Source organism: Poecilia formosa, unplaced genomic scaffold (assembly GCF_000485575.1).
Source record: "Poecilia formosa unplaced genomic scaffold, Poecilia_formosa-5.1.2 Scaffold293, whole genome shotgun sequence".
Taxonomy (NCBI): Eukaryota; Metazoa; Chordata; class Actinopteri; order Cyprinodontiformes; family Poeciliidae; genus Poecilia; species Poecilia formosa.
The window spans coordinates 686,709-696,139 of NW_006800232.1; the positions used below are offsets into that span (position 1 = coordinate 686,709).

At 35.5% G+C, this 9,431-nt stretch overlaps 1 protein-coding gene across 1 annotated transcript in view; it reads right to left on the reverse strand.

Annotated features, from left to right (window-relative positions):
• The window catches only part of LOC103151829 (deleted in malignant brain tumors 1 protein-like), an 18,695-nt gene that overhangs the window by 1,788 nt on the left and 7,476 nt on the right, over positions 1-9,431 (reverse strand). The gene's annotated exons all lie outside the window — the stretch shown is intronic.

Genomic DNA, 9,431 nt, shown 5'->3' on the forward strand with positions numbered 1-9,431 from the left:
TGTGTTGCTGCTCGAGCTTACAGTTTGGATGAAATTACCAGGTGTTCTCCTAAAGACAAATAATCCTCCTGCCCGACCCTCGATGACTGAACAGGTGAGGGTGGCATCCTGACCCCACATCAACCCACCGGCAGAATCCAAGGTGATGGTCGGCTGTGAGAGTTTCACTAAAAAGCAACAAAAACATCATGTCTTTTTTATGTTTAATCAAATGGCCAACACTAATAAAAACAATAATTACCAGTTAGCCAGACAGGGTCACTAAAGTTGGTGTGAAACACTTCACCAGAAACCGTTCTTTGAAACCGACACTGGTACAATCCCTCATTTCCCAAACGGACTTGCGCGATATGGAAAGTAGCCGAGTTGCTGTTTGAGTTTATAGTCTGAATGACAGAACTGGGAGCGTTTGTGAAAATAAACGATCCACTCAATCCATCCATAACATCACACCTGATGCTGACACTCTGACCCCAAGAAACCAGACCGGCAGGCTGCAAGGTGATGTTGGGTTTTGGAATTTCACCTGAAAAATGGTGCAAAGTTTGGTCACCTGTTATAGTCCTTTAACCCTATAGTAAACTCAGTTAATCTGCAAAATAAAGATAAAAACTCACCGTTAATATAGAGTGAGACATAACTGCTGAAGTTGGTGCTGAAGTCTTCGTTAGAAATCCTCACTTTAAGCTGACACTGGTAGTATCCCTCATCCGTAAAGGTAACTTTAGGGATATTTAGAGCAGCAGAGTTGCTGCTTGAGTTCACAGTCTGACTGAAACTTCCTGAAGACTTCCTGAAGATAAATGACCCTCCTCCTTGTTCATTAGTGACTGAACAAATGATTCTAACATCCTGATTGAGGGAAATCACTCCAGAGGGTTCAATACTGATCGTGGGTGTTGGAAAGATCACTAAAGAAGTGAGACAGTTGTTATTTTCTCAGCACATTTATTTAGAGTTATAAGAGTAAATGAATGCAAAACAGTAATACCTCTTAGTTGGACTGTGTCACTAAAGAGAGTGGTGAAGTTCTCATTGGGAAGTATGATTTGAAACTGACACTTGTACCATCCCTGATCATTGAAAGTGGCCTGAACGATGTAGAAAGTAGCAGAGTTGCTGCTTGAGTTCACAGCCCGGCTGAATGAGCCTGTGGTCGTCGTCAAGACAAATATCCCTTTTACTTGTGCATCAGTGACTGAACAACTGATGCTGACATTACGACCCAAGGTGATGTCACCTTGAGGAGTAAGTTCAATACTGGGCCTTATAGGGCCTGTCAAAAAAAACAAAAAAAAAAACACATTATATAGTGTTTACCATAACAAAGTAAATACATTTCATCAAGGACTGCCAGGCTTCAGATTTGACATCATTTCTGTACAATGACGACACAGATTCTATTTTCTTCTATTTATTGCAACACATTTATACAGCCTCTCGTCAACAAAGAGCCTGTGATTGACTTATTACACAATGGGTGCACACACTGCACTATTTCTGGATGTAATAGACACAATTAAGTTTTTCCTTTAAAGTTACTTTAATTAATTTAATCAACATTTGAATTCATAAAATAATGAATAGAGTAGAACTTTTTCCAATTCTCCCAATGAAGATTTAAATTACACTCAACTTCTTTAAGTTTTTACTAATGCCTTTAGTAGGAAACTGACATTACCTGAACAGATGACACCAGCATCCTGACTGTGAGCACAGTTATGCACACCAAATCCACTGTGGGAGCATTCAGTCAGATAGTTTTCATTGCCTGTACAGGCCACCTCATCAAGCCAGATTTGTCCTGTTCCCACTGCAAACTGACGGAGACTCACTGCTGTACCACAGGCCAGCTGTCTGCAGACCACTCTAGCATCATTTATGTCCCAGTTATCATTGCAGACTGTTCCCCAGGATCCACTGTTGTAGATTTCGACTCTTCCAGAGCACCGAGCTGACCCAGCTAATTTTACGTTGCCACCTAAAAACAAAATCAATACCAATCAGGCAGTACATTATCACCACTTGAACTGTATGATACACATCATCTCTTCATCATGACACATGTTAGTAGGTGGGACAGATTAGGTAGGTATTAGTGGCACAAATGGTAAGGATTTTACCAAGTTTGACATGGGCAAAGTTGAAATGGTGACATGACTGGGTCAGTTCATTTCTAATACAGCAGCTCCTTTGAGGTATTCCAAGTTTCAGTGGTCAATAACTATTAAAACAGTTAAAGGAAATAAAGGAAATAACAGTGTAGAACCAGTAACGGAGTGATGGGAGGATAAGGCTAATGTAGTTGAGAAGCAAGGTAAGGTAAGGTAATTTTATTTCTATAGCACATTTTCAGCAACAAGGCAATTCAAAGTGGTTTATGTTAATTAACATGAAATACAAACAAAATAAACCATAGGAAAGACAAAAAGAAGAAAGAGAGCTAAATCCTTTTCTGGTTAAAAGTAAGATAAAACTAAGCAGTGATGTTCCTGTTAAGTATTTCTTGATTCCAAGTTCGTAGTTATTCTAATTCTAATTATGATTCCATTTATGGGCTGTACAATATCGATCTAAATAGTGCGTACTCCACAATTTCTAATATTACTAATAAACTAAAATAATCATTTTCTGGGTTAAATAGGGAGTACTCCACCGTTTCTAACAAACTAAAACAAAAAAGAGGAAAGGACGCATTCGGGCAAATGGCAACATTCAGACAAAACAGAAACATGAGTGAAGGAGGTGACACCATTTTATTAAGTTTTTTAATCAGTTTCACTCAAAAACTGTATTCAGTCTTCTTTAGAGTTACACTATTTTCATTGACAACTTGCTCCAATTTCCTCCATGTTACATATATTGTGATATGTTATCACAAGATATATTGTGTATATCTTGTCTACAACCTTTCTAGGTGACCTCAAGAATCTTGCAGGTGGTGTCAATCAGGAACATGCAGGAAAATGTGGTAGTATTTCAAAGTTATTTCAAAGAGGGAGAAACAATGCATGACGCACTTTTCAGACTTTCATGTCGGAGAATTACAAAAGCATTTGCCATTTTCCTTTGTTTTGTTTGTTGTATTTACAAGCAGGCTGGAGCTTAAAACATTTTTATGCTCAAATTATATCAGAAGAAAAAGAATAGTTATTCAAGTGGATTTATTTCACAGTAATATATGCAGTCTTACTTGAACAGTTGACACCAGCATCTTGAAGCAGTCAGCTTTTGCCAGTAATTCTTTATCTCCTACATTACCTTCTTTAAAAAAAAAATAATCAAACTCTATGGACCTATTTGTGACCACATAGGCTTTATTCCTAATCAAATAAAAATCTGTAAAAATTATTATTCTTTTTTTTTTAAATATTTACATTTTTGATTATGGAAACAAATAAATTATATCAGAAAACTATGAACATAAAGAATATATGCAGTCTTACCTGAACAGATGACACCAGCATCTTCTCCATGTCCACAATTGTGAGTCCCAAATCCTCTGTGCCCACACACAGCAAGAGAAGATTCACTTCCAGAGCAGCTCACATCATCAAGCCAGATCTGTCCAGTCCCCTGGCCAAAGTGGGCTGATTGTGGAGCACCCAGAGCAGGACCACAGTCTAACTGTCTGCAGGCCACCACAGCATCATTTAGGTCCCACAGATCATCACAGACTGTTCCCCAGGAGCCATTGTGGTAGATTTCAACTCTTCCAGAACATGGCTTGTCTGATGCAGATAATCTGATCGAATTACCTAAAAAGAAAGAACTCAAAACTTGATTTAATATGAACCACCAGAGAAATTGTACAATTAGTGACAAGTGAACCGACCTGATGCAGAAGATGAAGACAGGAAACAAGAGACTGCATTAGAAGAAATAAGCAAAAATGATCCATTTAATGTGGTTAAGTTCTTACTTGACAAATAAATCATCAGAGGACAAAATTTGATGAGCGATGGAAGTTTGGAAATTCTGCTCAAAATAATTTGTTACCATTCCTAGTGTACTTCAGCCTAATTTAAGATAAGACTATGAACAATTATTTTGTCATTTTCATAACCTTACGATTTTCCAACTTCTGTGTTAAACCACATCTGCATGAATTACCATCTGCATGAATGTATGTAGGATCGTCGTACAAATTTGAGACATGAATCATAAACAAATCATCTATTTTTCTCACCTAGAAGCAGCAGATTGTTCACCATCCTGTTGACTGAGCATATGAAGAGAAGATGAAATCGAGACACAGTGAAGAAGAGTCCGTGCTGAAATTAGTTTCATTGGATCTTGTTGTCAGGTATCCTGTAACAACCTCTAGAGAACTTCTGCATATTATAATTAGATCTACAAAGAGCAAAATTCAAGGAAATAAGATGTAATAAGGTGTGTTGGACCTTTATTTCTGTATTTTATAGGGGTTTTATAGCCTACAAATTTGCCTATAAACAAAACATTAGTAGAGCATCATATAAATATGAAGCTGCCTCTGAATGAATAGGTGTATTCATTTTTAGTACTTTCCATAACATAACTGTAAAAAGGAACGTCCGTGATGTGAGATTGTACTAAATGTAAATAGACACAAGTCTCTTACAAAGAATAGTTTCTGTTTAAAGGGATTGTTTTGACTTTTAGAGTATTTCAGTCACTGGAATTTGCTTTGGGGATTTTCCTTATGCCCTCATAAATCTCTTGCTTAAGTTTTAATACATGCTTTTACCAAGACTACTCATGTAAGTTTACATTTAATTTAAATAAAGAAAGAAAATTGCACAGCTATAGCACATTATTCATTGCAGTATATTATATTTCGCACAAATAAAAGATCTCCAAACAGAAATGCAGTGGATCTAAATAGCTTATAATCTCTTAAGTGAAAATAACTGGATTTGTTGCGACGTTAAAAATCATCACAACAAACTGCAACTTGAAAACTTTGTCTTGCAATATGAAATCACACTAACTTTTCAATTGTCTACAGTGTAAAAAAAAATCCCCTTACAACAGGCGTTTTGATTTGGACAATATAAGATATTTGGTTTTATTCCTCAATGTCTTCTCATAACAATCGAAATCTCCCTCATGCCTTTCAGTGGCTTCAAGAAATCTGAATGTGGAAGAGTTGGTTCTTAATGGTCATGTTGAATGAATCTGAGGTCTTCTGCAGCATGAATGAATCCACCTAAAATTTGAGTTGAGTTGGATCATTAATGTGGGTGTTGTGATATAGTAATGTAGAGCATCCATTAGCATTTTTTTCTGTGTGTTATTGTTGAACTCTACCAGAGCCTATTATATTATCTGTGAAATCTTCTCAATAAATAAGATGCAGTTCAATCGTTAATTTGTTTTGATTATTGGAAAAGCTGAACTCATATATTCATCACTCTGAGAGTGATATTTAAAGTGTAATGACAATTATTGTTTACAGGTAATGAAAACCTAAAATTCAGTTTCTCAGACAAACAATATTACAAAGAAACAACAAAAAATGAACTTTTATACAGTAGTGCTATATAGTGATGATTTTGTGACCATCATTAGAATCGTAGGTAGAAACTGGAGGGGCCTTAACAGTTTACAAGAAGATGCTAACCACAAGGAAGGTAAACCATAAAATAATTGCAAAAGAATCTTCTTGTACAGTGTTTTGTATGAATTTAAAGGGGAATGGGGGGGGAGTGTGTCACAATCTACCAGAAGATTTAGAGCATTTCACTGAGATCCTAACTTCAGCTTCTAGCAAAACTTTCTGAATGATTTCCGATCAAATAAATAACATTTATTACATTCTACCTTGTTTTCCAAGTGTTTCAGATGGATTTACCCTCTGTAAAAAATCTTTTTCCAACATATATTTTTTGGTTCTGAAGTCATTTTCTACTTTTACAGTACAAATAAAGTAATAAGCAGTGTTCCTCTTTTAAACCTGCCTTCTCAGGTTTAAAACAGAACCAACCTGGGAAGGTTGGTTCCAGATGGAAGATTCATTTTAATAATCTTCCATCTGGGAAAATTTTTAAAAATGAATAAAAGTTAACTTGATCAACTTACAATAGAATACTTTAAAATGTTTTATTTCCTCTTTTTCTCATTCAGAAACTAATTCATGCAGTGAAAAACTAGTTTAAAACTGTTGTCAGTCAGATAAGTCAGTTTTGATTTATGGGTTAAAATGTTGACATCTCAAAATAAGTAAACTGTATAAACTCTGAATATAACATCAAGTTTCACTCACTTGAAACCAGTTGAAATAGTAAATATCTTTGTTACTATGACGATAAACGCGTTCGAGACTCAATGTTCTGCCATTTCTTTAGAGAAATTTTATTTCCTGACATGAAGTTGTTGATGCTGGGCCACGTCCCAATATTCTTCAGGTCATCATCACTGGTCTACAGAGCTAGACCCATATGGCAGGAATTGACGATCTTAAGTTTATCAAAACTTTATTGAAACTTTGTTTAGAACTTAGTTTGAATGAAATAAGTGACTTTAAGAGCATTGCACATGCAGCGCTTGAGTCGCTGCATAGTTTTTAATCACCATTTTTAGTCAAAATATTCTTTTTATGTTTAAAAAGCTGTGTATGACACAGGAAAACCAGGAACAACATTCCATTTTGTAAGGAAACAAGATATATTAACAAGAATATCAAACGAGCATCTGATCATGTAAATTTGTCCCGTGTTTGTATTTGAATAATCCAATAATAGTTTCACAGCCATCAACCACAAACCAACCGCTGTTGGTTTACTGCAGTTCATGGAGTCATACATAATTTACATAAGCAAAATAAAAAGAATACACAGTTAATTTAAATTAACTGCATAAATCCCAATTCTGTACTATAAGAAGAAGGAAAATGTACCCATTTGGTGGGTTTTCCGTGGTCACTATTTTTTCAATATTTTATTGTTTTATAAATATTTTAATTTTAGGGCTTGGCAAGGAACTTCAAAAGGCAGGTACTTATAAGTTCAAGCATTCAGAAAAGCTTTAATAAAGAAGCATAGTTAATCTGTAAAATTAAAGCATCATAAAACCCATCCTTTGCTTCTTCCCTGATAAGGATAATTCATCTTAATCACTAACAAATAACAGGACACGTCATGGAAAAGGTTCATAAATACAGGAGTGTATAAATACATATAAAGGTTGGTATGCTTCTAATGTTGGCAGCTAACTACATAAGAAGTATGCCAAGCATACAGCCAGATAAAAACCACATTGTGTGGCAATCAATAAAAACAACTCACTCTGTTGTTTTGGCCAATTTAAACAATTAAATTGTGTCCCCTATCTGACCCATCAAAAGCGTCACAATTTTAAAGACTTGCAACTGGCTTGCTTTCTTTGGTCCAATACTGATACTTGCACAATATTCACAAGTGAATTTTACATGCAACAGCCCACATACTGCATGCAAATAGGTTGCTTAAATTCGTTTATTATTAGTTTTAGCTCATTGAAACGTCTCTCCCCAACAGCAACAAACACAGGCGATGTGCAAAATATACATGAAGCAATCCAGACTTCTCAAAAAATGCTATGTTGTTGCATTTTGTTCAAGCTGCAGAATGTAACTTTAACAAAATTATGTTTTTTCCACATTTGTTAAAGCTGTCACCATGTCATGACAGTTTGCTATGAAACAGATCATCTGTGAAAAGATCAATCTCCTCCACTTCCTCTCAGAGCTGCTACTGCTATCAAAAGAAAGGCACTGTTCTGACCAAAAACAGGCAAGAGGACTGCTAAGTGTGCTAATGGAAGATTTTATAAAGATTGTTTGAATTTCTATGAGTAATAAATACATTGTTGTGTAACTGTAAAAAGAGTAGAGAGACAGGAAAAATCCATATATTCCCTGGAATGATGCTAACTAGCTTGTCACTGAACACAGTGTTGCTCACCTTTTTTTCACTCGGACCAGGGAGATATCAGAGGTATCAGTGTTAGAGTTACTGCTCACTGGCTCATGTGTTGTTAAGTGTGATAAGAGGTACAGGGACAAGTTAAATATGAAAATGTTTTTACTTCATTCATTAAATGCTAATGAAATGGAGTCAAACTGTAGTCTGTAGCTAAGCTAACTATGCTAAATGGTTAATCTCACAAAGTCTACCCACCCCTCTTGGAGAAAAACTGGGCTATAAATTGACTCTCTTGTCTTTTCTCTCTCTCTCTTTGAAAACCTGATGGTATTTTTTTCTTAGCAGTATAGTAACTGCCAAAGTCGTTCTTGTCTTCTTCCTACTGTTGCTGAACACCGTCAACGTCAAGCTCGCTAAGCAAGAACAAATAATTTCATGTGGATACAGGGGGGTGTTCGGGGCAAATATAGATGTGTGCTTTTTGGTCTGGGAGTGGTAAAATTGTAATTTTTATTTCTAAAATAATTTTTAAAACACTATATGATTAATTTTGTAAAAAAAAAAAAATTCTATTTCTATAAGAACAAAAAATATTTTTTATGGGAGGGCCCCACAGGAGTCCTTGGAATTGTCCTAACTTTTCCCTCCTGATCACCAATATGTGCACAGTCATCTGCTCCAGGAACCAAGTCAGAGAAGTTTGACTTTCTGAATATTCCTAATCAACAACTGAGATATGTTTAATATATTTACCAAACTTGTCTAATGGAGGAAGATCCTTTTCTCCACTTCAGCCCAATTTTTAAATCACCTCAGCTCAGTTTAAGTGCTCTTCATAAAAACCGGAAAATGCAGAATGCGTCTATATTCAGACCTTTGTAGCCAAAACCGTTTTTGTATGCAGGTCAAAACTGAATTTTTGATCTGCGCTGCAGTTCCATCAATGCATACTAATGTGTTAGAATATCCTTGCCAAACTCAATACCTAAATTTGATTGCGAATTTGTGGCAAAACATTAAAATGAATGTTCAGAGATGTCCATCTCCAAACTGAGTGAGCTTGAGTTGTTTTGTAAATTAGAATAGACAAAAATTTCAGTCTCTAGGTGTCTGATACACATAGCCCAAAAAAACCAGGAAATCCCATAAAGTCTGGTATGCTTGTTTTTGCAGTGCATTGTATATCCATACTCATCCAGTTTTACAGACTACTTTGGTTGTTAAATGGTCATCGATAGAAGAAAGATTACAAAAAGCAGTGTCTCTCAAAAATGTATAAATACCCGTAACAAAATCTACCAAAATCTGGGCTACATCATTTATTAAAATTCACCCACAGATAAGAACACCATCAAATACAGAACAATGATAATTAAAGTATGAGGACAGAAATATAAATAGGCTCAAAATCTAAAAATAAAGTAATCACCTTTATCCCATAGAAGATTATACATTACAGTAGTGAAGGAAAAAGTCCAAGAAGGAATAACTACAGAAATGCTTTGACAAAGTCATAAGAAACCCTCAAGTTTACTCAACTAACTT